This window comes from Equus caballus, chromosome 4 (genome assembly GCF_041296265.1).
Source record: "Equus caballus isolate H_3958 breed thoroughbred chromosome 4, TB-T2T, whole genome shotgun sequence".
NCBI lineage: Eukaryota > Metazoa > Chordata > Mammalia > Perissodactyla > Equidae > Equus > Equus caballus.
This window is the reverse complement of record NC_091687.1, coordinates 14,027,030-14,042,879: the sequence shown is the minus strand read 5'-3', so window position 1 is coordinate 14,042,879 and position 15,850 is coordinate 14,027,030. Positions and strand designations below refer to the sequence as shown.

Below are 15,850 nucleotides of genomic sequence, written 5' to 3'. Positions count from 1 at the left end.
ATGCATCTCAGGATATTTGGAATGACTCAAAAAAAACCAAAGAATAAAAACAATGTACAATTAAAACACTCAGTCACACTGCAGAACGTTGGGGATGCAACTCCAACTGGCTGCTGTCACCTTCACCATTCCAGTTTTTAAATCCTGAGTCAAGTGACAATAAATAAATAAATACACCATGCCAATGTCATCTTGTTTGCTGCACAAATTAGATTTTATCAAGAAAGAGTGCAACACGCAGTCGGCCTAGAAGCATTTGCGATGGACAGTGGGGGAGCTGGACTCATGGTACTCCTGCTTGCTCATCCACATCTGCTGGAAGGGGGACAGTGAAGCCCGGATGGAAGGCATGACGATCTGGATCTTCATCATGTGTGAGCCAGAGTGGGGTATCTCCTTCCGCATCAGCAATGCCCGGGTACACAGTGGTCCCATCTGACAGCACTATGTTCGCATAGACATCACACGCTGTGGACATCAACGTCACATTTCATGACAGAGTCAGGGGTAGTTTCACGGATGCTTCAGGATTCCATGCCCAGGAAGGAAGGCTGGAAGAGCCCCGGGGCAGTGGAACCACTTGTTGCCAATGGTTTTGACTTGACCATCAGCCAGCTCACAGCTCTTCTCCAGGGAGGAGGTGGAGGCTGTGGTGGCCATCTCCTGCTCCAAGTCCAGAGCAAAACAGTACAGCTTCTCCTGATACTCATGCAATTTCCTGCTTGGCTGTGGCAGTGACACTCTGTGAGGGTCTCCTGAGGCAGTCCCTTAGGGCCCGGCCAGCCAGGTCCGGACACAGGATGGCATGGGGGAGGGCATACGCTTTCTAGACTGTCACAGTATGGGTGACCTTATTGCAGGAGTCCATCACACGCCTGTGGTGTGACTAGAGGCGTAAAGGACAGCACAGCTTGTATGGCCACGTACCTCCAGTGAGGGTGCTGGAGGTTTGAACACGATCTGGGTCATCTTCTCCTGGTTGGCCTTAGGATTCAGGAGGGCATCAGTCAGCAGCATGGGGTACTCCTTAGGGACCACATGCAGCTCGCTGTAGAATGTGTGGTGCCAGATCATCTCATGTCATCCTAGCTGGTGATGACGCCATGTTTGATGGGGTATTTCAGGGCCAGGGTTTCCCCTCTTACTTTGGGCCCCATCACGCATATAGGAGTCCTTCTGGCCCACACCCTCCACCATGCTGGGGGTGCCCTATGATGGAAGGGAAGACAGCTCCAGCACCATCACTGCCTGCAAGGCTGACCTTACACATGCTGGAGCAATTGTCAACCATAAGCAGGGCAGTACCATCACCCATGGTGAGCCTGCAGGTGGAAGAGTGATGAGAGGGCTGTGCTTGTGGAGCTGATGTAGGCTTGGCGGTCAGCAAGTCAAATATTGACCAAGAAGGTTACAAGGTGTGCTCTTGAGTTTACAAATAAAGACTACCTCCTTCCCTCTAGACTTCTGAGCTATACAAATTCATAACGCAATCGATATCTTTTGCCCACTCCAAAATAGCAATCAAATAAGGTAAACAACTCAGTCTCCCCAGTGAGTGTACTTGGCATAGCCAAGTACTTTTTGCAAATTGAACCAGGAGCTGGTAGCCAGGAAGAGCTTCCCAAAAGTCCTTCAGGCAGTTGAAGCAGCAGCTGCATAAAGGTGCTGGGGCTGGGCTCCCACAGTCACACCCCCACCTTCAAGCTGGGGGGTGAGAGCTGGCATCCAAAAGGGACCTTCCACTCTCCAGTCTGAAGTGCCACACTGTTACTGCACGAAATTGGGGTTCTCCTGCCCGACGTGCATAAAGAGCCAATTATGACAGCATCAGCTTTTGAGAAAGGAAAAAAGCTTTACGGCAAGATCGATCTGTAAGGAGACAGGAAGCAACGCTCTGAGATCTGTCTCCCCGATCCAGAGCTTGGAGCAAAATTTATGGGATGAAGGGCAGGGCGGTCTGAAATGTGGAGACAGGTGATTGGAGGTAAGGAGAAGGGAGGTAACTGATAATCTACACAAGCGTCATCAAGCTACATGGCTCTTCATAGGATGCATGTTCACAAAGCGGTGGTGTTAGCATGATCTGAGGGTGGGGTTTTCAGCCCCTCGACATCAAAAGGGTCACTCATCAGGCATTTGCACAGGCCCACCTGACAGGTTGGTGGTCCCAACTGGCCTGAACTGGACAAGGAGTTGTTTCTCAGTTCCTGAAAAACCACTCTTAATTACTCTGTTGATAAGATGGGGCCAGTTGAACTGGTCCTAGAGGGCCCGTGGTTACAACACCGCCAAGCCCAAGTGCAGCTAATGCAGCATCCATCCTCCCAAGTGGGCCTCAACCCAGGACCTGGTGCTGTGTCTACCTCACGGCCCTGACAGATGCCCCAGACAAGCCAAGGCCACTCATTGCTGAGCGCAAGGCACAGGAAGCTAACAAGTGGATGCTAAAATTTGTGTCCTAAAAGAACCAACGTTTAAGCCTGGCAGCTCATCCAAAAGCTATGTTGTCAAATTCCAGGGGTAAAACAAAAAAGTAGAAGGAACGTCTGCTGGACAGAGAAGCCAGGCCTGTGGGGAAGGGATGCAGGGGGTGAGGAGCCAGCCTGGTGTCACTCCTGAGCTGATATTCAGAGGGCCTGTTGGCACTGTGTGGACAGAAGTGAGGCAGGGCCTCTTCTCAGAACAATAGCTGATGGTCTGGCACAAGGAGGAGCTGCCTGCCCCAGGCTACCCTCTGGGGCTACCACTCCCTAGTGGATTCTGTGTGTGAATACATTTCTAAGTCTCAATTTGGAGACAAAGCTGCCATAGAGGAACACCGGTGTGCACATAAGAATTACCCTGGAAACTTGTTTTAAAATGCTGATTTTAAGCAATAGCCACAGCTCCAACTCTCAGGGGACAGATTCCAGGGCCCCACCCTGGGAGCTTGGAATCTGCATTTTTATTTTATTGTTTTTATTATCATCATTATTATTATTATTATCATTATTTTGGTGAGGAAGATTGGCTTTATTTTGGTGAGGAAGATTGGCTTTGCACTAACTTCTGTTGCCAATCTTCCTCTTTTCTTTTTTTCCTCCCCAAAGCCCCAGTACATAGTTGTATATCCTAGTTGTAGGTCATTCTAATTCTTCTACATGGGATGTTGCCACAGCGTGGCTTGATGAGTGATGTGTAGGTTTGTGCCCAGGAGCCAAGCCGAACTGGAGAACCCCAGGCTGCTGAATTTAGCCACTCGCCCCGGGACTGGCCCCTGGAATCTGCATTTTTAATTAGCATCCCCCATGAGATTCTGATGCAGAGTATCCAGGCCACACGTTAAGAAACAAAAGCAGTCACCGCACTTCTCAATGAGGCCCCAATGTTAGTTAATCCTAGATTTCAGGCCCTCAGAGAATTTTTCCATCATAGAAAATGTGTAACACAGGGCAATAAATGAATATATAAATAAACACATACAGTCCAAGCATATTGTGTGCATATTCTCAGAAGGATTAAAACATTGAGGTCAACTGCATCCAAAAGATCAGAGGCTAAGATGGGACCAGAGGGAAAAATCCTGATTTAGAAGGTCTGGCTGTGGTCCCTCTAGGGCTGAATATAATCCGAGTGGTCGGTACACCCTTAGTGTTACCAAAGATTCTGATTTTCTCAATTCCTTAAAAACTGAGGAATTAGTTTTCTAAAATCTAAATCTCTCACAAACATATGATATCAAAACCCAAGAGAAATGTCAATGCTCTCAGCTACATTCCAAGAAAGGCATACTCCAAGGAAACCAGTGGCCCCAAAGGGCACGGCCAGCTGCCTTGTGTAGCTCAATTCCAACCATAAGTTAAGTGGTTTGACTGATCAGTGAGCCAAGGTGCCCCAGGTCTCGGCAATTCCTGTACAGGTGGCTTCTGAGGGATTCCAGAACCATGTGAGTGGGGCTCCCTCGTGAGTCAGCTGAATCAAGAGTTTCTTCAGGACTCCTCTCCGTGGATTTAGGCAAAGAATAGCACAGCCAGAGGCCGAAAGCCTTCAGTCAGGAGTGTAAGTGGAACACATCACCTCCCAGGGCTGGCAGACCACGCCACTGCTCAGCGTTCTCCTCAGTGATAAATAAATGGCAAGCAATAGGATATACTGGAAAATATGAAGAACACATTTGGTTTGAAATCAATTTGTCTTGACCTTGTTTCTTCAAAAGTACCTGACGTGGCCTGTTGAGCGTGCATGGTACATCTGCTTTAAACGTTTACAATGTCCCAAAGACAGGAATGATGCCCTTAAAGATAAGGACGTATCTTCTCCCATATTGGCATTCCTTTAAAGATAAGCACTGTTACCACATACAATTACAGGTTCTTTACCTGCTACACAAGAGGAGCCAAATAAAAACTGGAACCCCAGGTGTATGGCAAGGAAAGCGTTTTTATTTCGGGTGATGTCAGCCAGAAGATGAAAGTGAGCCCTCAAATTCACCTTGTCTCTCCAAAAGATGGGAGGCGAGGGCTTTTAAAGGTTGCAAGGAAAGTGGCTGCTTGTAGGGAGAGGGGAGTCTGTGGCCTTGTTGGTCAGTGTTTTGCCACCAGCCTGTGTTGGCCTTGTGAGGCTGTTTGCAGGGAAGAAGGTAGTGAGATAAGGGAATCTGCAGGTGGGTGTTCTTGGTTGTCTACCTCCATGATGGACGGTGGATTCTGGTGCCAGGGAGCCAAGGAGTAAGCGGGGAAAGGGAATGAGTGCGTTTGGTTTTAACCCCATATATGCTGGGTTTAATATAGGAGGATTGACATTAGGGCCAGTATCAGCATCTCTTCCTAGAAGCCAAGGATTAATTATTTACCTGCTATGCTCACCCTGCTGGGCCAGCAAAGCAACCTTGTGTCTATTGCAAAAGGGACATTCCTATCATATGTGACGTATGCTCTTACTTACACTCTGTACAGCCCACCCTGGGCTATAGTCCTCAAACCTGGCTCATAATAAACTCACCCCAGGTTTTGATTTATAGATCTATTGTGGATTATTTGCATCGACACTTCCCAAGAGGGGTATGGCAAGAAGAGAGTTTGTGCTATGTTGGGTTCTCCCGATCTAGTGGGAGAAAACTGAATGCAATATATTGAATCATCATCATAATCTAAGACTAGAAGACTGATCCTGACATCTTTTAGAAACTACCTTCAAAAAAATAACAAAAGAAGCTACACAAAGGATGACGAAGGCCAGAAGGGATGGATGTGAGATGTGGGTTCTTCACGGTTGATGAGTGCCATGAGCGGACAGCATTACTCCAGCACCTGGGTGTTCCCCCAATGAAAGGAGAACTCATATTCACTCAAGGAGGAATTCATGAGTAGATCACAGTAGGATTTTTCTGGAGAACTGATGTGAAAAGATACAGGAGATTTAAGAGGGGGAGCAGTGACTGGACAATTAAAGAGAAAAGCCTTTGTCATCTCTGGCCTCATCGTTAGTTGCGTCCTCTTCATTTCAGATCTCCCTTCATCCCACTTCATGTAATCATATAAATATAAGTCATCATAAAAATAACAAAATTCAGGGGCCGGCCCAGTGGCGCAGCAGCTAAGTTCACACATTCCGCTTCGGTGGCCCAGGGTTTACTGGTTTGGATCCCAGGTGCAGACCTATACACCACTTGGCAGGCCATGCTGTGACAGGTGTCCCACATATAAAGTAGAGGAAGATGGGCATGGATGTTAGCTCAGGGCCAGTCTTCCTCAGCAAAAAGAGGAGGATTGGCAGCAGTTAGCTCAGGGATAATCTTCCTCAAAAAAAAAAAAAAAAAAAGATGAAATTGAAAAAAATTAATGAAGAGAAATAAAAATTAAATAAAACCAAAAAAAGAATATCAAAATACAAACTTTCAAAGATTAGAGATGAATAGAAGGAAAAAAAAGAAATAAGAAATAAAATCCTCAAAAATTTTAAATAAATGTAAATTTAACAATAAACATGATAAACAGCTTAAAATGCAAAAATATTAAAACTGTAAAGAACTTTTACTAGAACTAATAAATAATAATTATACATTTATTATTTATAGAATAAAGAAGAAGAATTTATTAGCCTGGGCACAGGGCCAAGAACTATAGACGCATTTTGTCATCTAATATTTAAAACGACTCATCACTAACTCCATTTTGCAGATCAGAAAAGTGAGGCTTAGAGAGGGCTAAATAACTCGCCTAAAGATGCCCAGAGACAAACTGGTAGAAAGAGAACGAAACCACATCCTCTGACCCCAACGCCACCCCCCGGGGACCCTGCGCTGTACTTTTTCCAAAGATGGATCCCTCAAAATTAATAGTGAAATAAAGCCATTAAGATAAAATTCAACTGAACTTGAATTAAGAAAATAAAAGACCAGAAAGCTAAGAAGAGCATAAAACACTGCGTTAAACTTCTAAAGGAAAGAAAATAAAAAGCAGGAAAATTACAAGTAAGGAAGATATGGTAACAAAATAGGGAAGGAAGGAAAAAGAAAACGAATTAAAATGGTATGAATGATGTGAAAAATACCTTTCCCATTATACACTATTTCTGAAAGAGAGTCTTTAAAGAGCCTCAAGCCAGATACTTCTGGAATGCCACCGTCGTCCCCTCTGGGATCATGTCACTGGACCGCTCCCAGAGGCACAGTTCACATCAGGGCTGCTCAGTGTGGGGCCGCAGCACCCTCACAGATGCACCAGGCCACCTACCGCCGAGGGCGGGGGAGACTGAGCCACACTCCAGCACACCAAAAGCCCTGAGAAGTCCTGCAGCTAAGAAACCTGCTTCTCTTTGTTCAAGTCACCTTATTTGACCTTTGAAACCCCTCCCCCTACCTTTGATCCTTGCATAAGCCCTATTTTCCTCCTAAAGCAGGTTTATGGAAAGCACTTGGGAAAATACTGTCCTAACAAGGGGTCACCGGGTCTAGGAGAGAGGACAGTCTTATAAAGGCAGAGACCACTGTCCTAATGGCCCAATCTGTTTAAAAGCGAATATTACAGACATAGATTAGGAAGATGATGCTCCTGGTGGGGTGGTAAATAAATCACAGAGGCAAGCACACGTGCAGACAGAAAAGTCAGGCCTTTTCTAACAGCAGTTCAGGAACGAGAAATGTGGGGGAAAGACACGATAAACGAACTCCACCAAAAGAGGAAAACCACCTGGTGCTTCGTGAGGAATTTGCTGGCAGTGCCAGAGCAATCTGTGCTTTAGGAACCAAAAAAAACCCCAGAAACAAAACAAAAACTCATGTTTTCAATAAAGAGCTATTTAATCAGCAGCACAGATTAAACCATTGACCACATGTGCCAAGAAAGTATAAAGCAGAAAATGATTAAAATGATGTCTTCGGCCGGCACGCCGGTAGTCCCTGTGCAACGGGGTGATGTCAGCTTGAGCAGCACAATTCCAAGCACAGAGAAGGAGGACATCTTATATTACCTCTCAAAGTCGGACGGTTATGATTCTGACTTTAACAGCTACAGGGGGAAAAAAAGGTCTATTTATCGCACATTCTTAAGAGGAATAGCACAAATAAGACACTTAAATGAAAGTGATGCAACAGACGTTACACACAAACCCATTGAAATAATTTCCAAATGTGTATGTCTCTTATTCAGTTTACAAAAGCCAGAATCATTTAAAAAAAAAAAAAAGCGTCAGAACAATCTGACAACTGGATTTGAGCCGGGTATCTGAGAAGGGGTGAGGTCTAAACTGGTGATAAAGAATGCAGGAAGCATTCCAAGCAGAAAAAACATCATAAATAAAACCTAAGAGCGGAGGATGAGTACCGAATGGACATATGGAATCTACTAAAGAGACGAGTATCCGTTTTAGAGAGCAGTGGGAAGTACCACTGGGTGGAGGAGCGTGGAATTCAATTCAAGGCCTCTGAACCTGATACCACAGATCAAAGGGAGGAGTCAGCAGATCTTCAGCAAAAGAGTAGAATCTCTGAGCTTCTGCATAAAAGAAGATCAACCCGGAACTGATCTGCCTGTTGAGAGGGAGGCGAGAAGAGACATGAAGAAGGAGATGAGCAGCGATGCTCCTCTGGTGTGATTGACACGAAGTCGTTAAATCCTGCACCATAGGGGCAGCAAGGAGAATGGAAAAGATGGAAAGTGGAATTCTAGAACAACCTCAAGGGTATTTAGCAGGTGTCCGGTGGCTTAACTCCAGTATGTTTCCTTAGACGTGGGTCTTGTTGCGTAACTACAAGGTTTGAGGGCTGGGAGAATGACAAGTTATTACCAGGAGAAATCATAAATTTGGCTCTAGACATGCTAAACTTGTAGTGATAAAAGGATTTTTCAGATGAAATGCCTTGAAATCTCAGTGCGATCAGACTTAGGTCAGGAAAATCCTGGGCTAGATTTGGCCACCACCAACACAGAGGTGAGCGTGGCCTTCCATTGGGGGTACCGCTCCCGAGAGCACAGCCCGGGGCATCAATAATGCTGATCAACATTTTCAGCTCCCTGGAAGAAATCTCTCTTAGCTGCAGTGGGGATGGGCCGGACTGCAAAACTGTGATCTGTTCAGAGACAAACTCTGAAGAAAACAGCCGGCCGAGGCTTCCATGTGCAGCATACCACCCTATTTCAGAGCTGAAGCAAGAGCCACGCCCCGCCAGAAAACGCACCTGGCTCCTCCCCCGCCGCGGAGGCGTGATCGCGCTCAGGGGACCTGTCTTTTCAGGCTCTCCTTCCCAAGTGGTCTCTTTCTACAGCTGTTGGGAGATGCGAGCGCCTCCCTATATTTCAACCCAGCTGAGAAAGGGTCATCCGGCAGGGGTGCCCTCTGCCCTAGGATTGGAATCACTCTCCCCTCAAATGGAGAGGAGGAGTCTCCCAGTGCATGCCTTACATCATTATCTAGGAACAAATTCCCGTTCCAGTGTCAGAGGACCACACAGGACAACCGTGGGAAGTCACTCATTCAAAGTAAGCCCTGCTGGATAACCCCAGGAGATAAATGCCAAGGAGGCACTAAAGTGTGGCTGGAACTGGGCATCTCACGTAGCTCTAGTTAATACTGGGACGACTCTGCTCCTGGCAGAACCCACTCAGAACCGAGGAGAACAGAGGGAATATGCACCCCTTGTCATCTAGTGAACATCGGCCTGGATGGTTGTTTTTCTTTTTTTTTTTTGAGGAAGATTAGCCCTGAGCTAACTGCTGCCAATCCTCCTCTTTTTGCTGAGGAAAACTGGCCCTGAGCTAACATCCATGCCCATCTTCCTCCACCTTATACGTGGGACGCCTACCACAGCATGGCTTTTGCCAAGCGGTGCCATGTCTGCACCCGGGATCCGAAGCAGCGAACCCTGGGCCACCGAAGCGGAACATGCGAACTTAACTGCTGTGCCACCAGGCCGGCCCCAGCCTGGATGGTTTTACTGTCCAAAGGTGAATAAACTGAAAAAAAAATGTCTAACAGGCAGATAAAGGGAATACAACTCTAAAGACTCAGGGAAAAGCAGAGTTTGAGAGGAGCCACAGCAAACAGTAGAAAAGTCTAAACTGCATCTATTTTGCATTCGAAATAAATGTCATAAATGCATAAAAGGTCCTTCAAAACCAGATGAAAGTTGAGGTGAAAAAGAACTTGAGACTTAATTTTAGAAGAAACAAATTCAAGGAGCAAAGGAAACTGGATGAAATGCAAGGTGAATATGGCTCAAATGGAGGAAGAGAGCAAGAAAACTTAAAAGGCAATAATAGAAATAAGTCTGCTTTGGAGTGGAAATTCAAATTAGAAATGTAGAAAAGAAATAAGAAAGCTCTCTGAGAATATAAAAGGAGGGCCAAAGGAAAAAACAATGCATGAAAGGATGATAGTTGGAGGCAGATAATTTACCTTTAGGAAAGATTGTTTATTAGAGTGGGATTTTGTTCAAAGACATTGACCAAAATAAAACGTCACTAATGGCTTAGTCAAGAGACAAGTTTATTTTTCTCTCCTGTGACAAGAAGTCCAGAGATGACAGATCCAGGCTGGTAGGGCAGCTACCCTACCCTGGATCCAGACTTTTTCTTAGCCCTTGCTCTACATCTTTAGTGTGTGACTCTCTACCCCAGCTTACAAAATGGCTGCTGGCACTCCAGCCACCATGACCACATTCCAGACTGAATATGGAGGAAGAGTAAGAGCAAATGCAGCATGCCAGATGAGTCAGCTCCCCTTCAAGAGCTTTCCCAGAAGTCCTACCCAGTGACTTCCAAATGTATCTCATTGGACTCAAGTATGTCATATGACTGCCTCTACCTGCAAGGAAGACTGGGAAATGGAGTTTTTAAACTGGGACCATTCCAAAATTAAGTCATAGTTCAATAAGTAAGGAAAAGGGGGAGAGGAAATATTGGTAGATAAATAGCAACCTATAACAAAGTTCCTGAGATAAATACAATGACAAAGGAGCAGAGCCAATACACAAAAATAAACAGGTGACGATTTTCCTGTGCTATGAATGCAAATAAGAAGAGTTTGTCTGTTTGTCATGTTTCCAGTAAAGTCCAATAACAACAACAAAAACCTATATACCTAGATATCTTGGTGAAATGCTCTAATTACACTTTTTTTTAATCCTAAAAGTATCCAAGCAGAAAAAAAATTATTTACAAAGAATTTAAATTTGGGCTGTCTTCAGACTTGATGACCCCCAAAGGTAAAGGATAAAAAAATAATATCTCCAGAGTCTTAGGGGAAAAGTTATTGCACAAAACTGATAGTCAGGGTCAAAACACTATTTCTGAAAGTAAGAGAAAAAATATCCCCTTTATTTCGAAAGACTCGGAAAATATGCCACTTAAAACTCACTAAAACATAAATTTTCTCCCAAGTCTATGAACGAGAAACTCATTCCATTCACGTTTAAGAATAAATTTATTCTTAAAATTTAAGAGTGGGAAACGTAGGCTGTACAAGACCATAATTTGGGTGAATTTGAACATATTAAAGAGGTCTTGTAACCAATTGTATTTTCCAAAGATGGACACAGCACTATCTTCTATCCTACATGTGACAACATATGGCTGCATGTTGAGAGGAATCCTTAGGTCAAATCTAGGCTCAGCAGGAAAGGATGACTAGCTTAGCGTTACTAACATGACAAGATGGAAATAAATAAATTAGCTCTTTATCCAAGACAGCATAAAGAGAAAAGCAAGGCACTCATAAAGTATACATTATTAAAAACAGACACATAGATGAAAACATTAGATATGAAAACATTAGATATAAGAAAGTGCTATAAACAAGATAAATAAATACCAGTACTAGTTCTTGGGTTAAAAAATATACAATAAAATAGACAAATCTCTAACCAATCTTATTTTAAAAAGAGAGGGAGGAATAAAGGAAGAGACGGAAGGAGGGAGAAATACAAAATTCCCAAAAAAAGGAAGTAAGACTGCAGACGAGGAGGCAATTTAAAATGTACGAAAGAATTTTATGGTCAACAGTCTGAATTTAGGCAAATAAGTAATTTTCTAGGAAAAGAATTGATCTGTCTCAAGTAGAAGTAGAAACTCTAAATAGACTGATAACCATGAGATTAATGAATTCATTTATCAGATTGACCCCAAAAAAGGCATAAAGCCCGAGAAGATTTTACAGATAAAGGCTTTTTAAATTCCAGAGAATAATCATCAGACATCATATTCATTTTTTGAAAGAACTAAAACAACAGTTTCCCAATTCATTTTTATAAATTTTAGATACATACTATAATAAAAATGCAGACTAATCTCATTCATTCATTTATATATAGTTATATATATTTATGTAAAGTTTATATATTATTAATATATAATTTATATATTTATATAGTCTATATTACTAATATAATTTTTATATATTTATATATAGCTATATATTATTTATGTTATTGATATAATTTACATATAGTTTATACTTAGTTATAAATAAAAAATACCAATAAATCTATATATAAAACTAAGCATAATGAATCAACACAGAATTCAAACAATAATAAACAGTATTCAGATGTTCAGTTTGGGTGTATCAGAAGACTATACAGATAGTTTAATAATAGGAAACCTATTAATGTAATTGATCACTTTATTGGGTCAACGGAGAGAACACACTGGTTAACTTCAAATAAATTCCCCGTGAATTCAGTGTTTACACATGATTAAAACACATTCTAATCTAGAAACAGAATAACACTTACTTATTAAAGAAAAGCCCTGAAATAAGTAGACTGCAGTAGAAAACGAAATCCAGTTTAATTAAGGAGAAGAGCGAGATAAGAAGCCCTCCTTTACCACCACGACCTAAATTGTCTCGTTCCAGCCAATGTTATAAGCACCTCCCACCCCAAAGCAAAGAAAAAGAAGGGAAAGAGGGAGGGAGGGAGGAAGAAAGGTAGAAAATTACAAAGAAATGTAAGCATTCGATTTCTCGCGTTGGAGATAAGATAAAAGGCGCCCACTGGCAAAAATTGGGTTAATTTGAGCATCAAAAAGAATAATGACTGTAATTGATTACATCACACTGAGTAAATAAAAATCTATAAGAACACAGTGATCCCCCTCCTCCCAAAAGAAGGAGAGAGAGTGGAAAAAAGGGAAAGCTCTTTTTCATAGAAGAATAATAGTTAGTAAATGTGGAAGGAATTATATCACTGGAAAGTCACCAATTTGCAATCCCCAATGTAATAATGGATTCAGGGAAGGATCCACTGGATGATCAAAGAACTAAGTGAAAGGGTATTGGGGAACAGGAATTGGTCCCTAGTCCTAACTGTAAAGATAAGTTGCACCTTTTGATGGAGATGTCTGAAGATCACCAACTCAAGCAGTAAGTCACCATAAGTAAGATTAAAAGACACGGTATAACCACATCAAATACGATAGAATTAATACCTCTAATATATAAAGACTTCATAAAATTGGAAAGAGAAACACCAAGACCTTACTGGAGGAGAGGGTGTTGGCAAAATACAGGTTCAGAGAATTGTAGAAACAGCGTCACTGTCCCTTTATCCCTTCACTGGCAGTGGGAGAAACAGCCCTGGACAGGATTCCATCTGCCTGAGAATCAGAACCCTCACTACAGAGACCTCACTAAACCGGGGTACTTTTCCCCCAACAGTACCGGCCGGGCCCCAGGTCCCCGGCACCCTTCCCTTTGCCTGCCATTCTTAGCCTGCAGCCCTCCATCCTTGGTCACCAGACGGCTGGAAGACGTGGAAGGGCAAAGGGCGAAAGACTTGCACCAACTGAGCCTGTCCTTTTTTATCCAGAAAACATCTTTCCCGGAAGTCACTCTCAGAGGAGTCACCTGGCCACAACGACCTGCAAAGAGTCGGCCTCCAGCATCCCTCCTCCCCTGACAAAACAGCAAAAACAGCATGGTTAGATCCCAGTACTCAGTACTGACGAACTGGAGACTGGCACCCTCATCGACTGTTGGTGTATGGTATACATTGTTCCACCTTTCCTGGAAAGCGGCTTTCCAGTGTGTTTGAGGAAACCTCAGTGTGCCTTTGGGATTCATCAGTTCTGCTTTCGGGAATCTTTTCTATGGATGTATTGAGAAACGCAGTCAACGATTTGTGCACATTGATGTTCACCAATTCAATATTTCTAATATCCACCTTCCCCTCAAAACCCCACAAAGGTAAATTTAACTTCAGTGCCCAGTCATAGGCGAATGGCTCAAAAAGCAAGGTTGGTTGTCAGACAGCCCAGCTGTGTGAGTTGGTCAAGTCATGGAAACAGTTCCGGTCTCAGTGTTCCCATGTGTAAAATGGACTTCATAGTACTTCCCACATAAGCTTAGAAGGATTAAACAAAATTTTATATATAAAATATTTGCAAAGTGCCACAATAAAGCATCAGTGCGTAATAGATATACACACAGACAGGGAGTACTATATAGATTATTATCTAGCCAATTAAAATAATATATATAATATGAAAAATTGTATGACAAGTAAATGCATCTCATATATTGTTAAACGGACACAAAAATGTATTCATGATGTGATTTCAATATTACAATGAATTATGCTTAGAGGAAATACATTAAGATGCTAATGCTTCTTAAATCCGGTCATTGAATTACAGGTGGCTATTTTATCCTTTATACATTTTTTTTGTTTTCAAATTATCTATCTGATATGGTCATCTGCATATACATTAGAATCAGTAAAGTTTTTTTTAAAGGGCCAGTTAGTAAATATTTTAGGTTTTTCGGGCCTTATAGTCTCCGTCTTAACTACTCAGTTCTGCCACTGAGGCATGCAAGCCGCCACAGGAAATATGTCAATGATGGGTGTGACAGCGTTCTAATAAAACTTTATAGAAACAGGCCAGATAGCCCTAGTCTGCAGATCCTTGCTCTAGATCATGATATATACATGTTTTATTTAAAAAATAAAATTTTAAGGGGGTGTAGCAAAAATCAAGAAAAGAGAGGAATTTTCCAGTGGCAGGTGCAGTTGTAGAAGGTGAAAAACCTTGCACAACACTTTACGGCGAGAGAGAATAGAGCAATTGTGGAGCAAGACGAGCGGCAATCCCTCAGCGGGTAGAAGGAATCACACTTTTTTATTCAGAAAAGAAAAAGTGAGAGCAAACTATGTAAACAGACCTTTTCTCTCACTGGATTTTGTCCTGAAAGCTTTGGGCCCATTTCCCATGGCCAGGTGACGCCGTGGGGGCTCTCAAGACAACAGCACAGTTAGAGAGCACGGTCTCTTGGGCCTTGTCACCCAGGGGCTCATGGTCCCAGGCCTCCAGCCAGCATCCCGACAAAGGGCCCCGTGGCCTCTGCTCAGTGGCACACCTTCTGGACTTGGAGCAAGTTCCTCTGCCACATTTCAGATTTTAGGTATTTGAAGCCATGATCGTGGTCTCTTGTTTCCATCCTAGAAATCCTCAAAGCACAGTTTTTCTACAGCAGAAGTTGCAAATTGGAAGCTTACAGTTATGTCTGGTTTGACCAACTAAGCATTGTAAAATCATTGCATTGAATGAGTAAAAGAATCTTAAAATCATAAAATTTCTCTTAAATATCTAGTCTCTTGGTTTCCTTAGAAAAATCAGAAGAACTAGCAACACTGGGTCACACTCCCACATGTCAACAATTGGCTTGAAGCTAAGTAGTGACCAGCACTAGCTCCTGTTTCACAGTCCCCTGTCACCCCACCCCACACACACACATCTGCTTGGACCCTGGGGACATCCAGGTCTCCTGCCCTGCCCCCAAAGTGTGCTCCAGAGCGTTGGGCAAGGAGCCCAGAGACAGCTTCCCACCCCAGGTTTAACAAATGCAAGTTCTGTGACCCTGGGAGGCGGCTGTTTTATCATGTGGAAAGTGAGGGGGTTAAGTGACACGTGGCTTAGGTTCCTTCCCCAGCCGGCATTCTATGAATCTATAAATGGCCTAGCTAATTTTCAAATCTCACTGAGTTCATTGCCTGAAAAATGCCTGAAGTCATGAGTTCCACCTGCTAATAGCACTTTGAAAAAATAGATTTGAAAAATAAACTATCTGGATCCCTCAAAAGCCATTTGCAAATTCGCACCAGGATGCGCTCAATGTAAAAACAAAGCCATTCACTCTTTTGCCTCTAAAATGAAATTTCAGAGGCAAGAATTCTACACTTAAGAAAACATTCCTACCACAAAGCTTAATGCTTCTACAGAAATAGTGCATCAGTTACATTATGGAGCAGAGACAAATGAACACTTGCAAAAGGGAGAGGTCAGGCCCACAGAATGCAGGGGAGCTGAACCCAACTCCTACACTCCCCCATCACTCCCACACTGGCAGACACAACTTGGCTTTAGATTTGTTTCATCTC

General features: G+C 43.1%; 1 protein-coding gene and 1 pseudogene across 5 annotated transcripts in view; both read right to left on the bottom strand.

Annotated features, from left to right (window-relative positions):
* Positions 1–15,850, bottom strand: part of HECW1 (HECT, C2 and WW domain containing E3 ubiquitin protein ligase 1) — a 393,767-nt gene that overhangs the window by 367,152 nt on the left and 10,765 nt on the right. The window lies entirely within an intron of this gene.
* On the bottom strand, positions 247–1,315 carry LOC138923883 (actin, cytoplasmic 1-like; annotated as a pseudogene).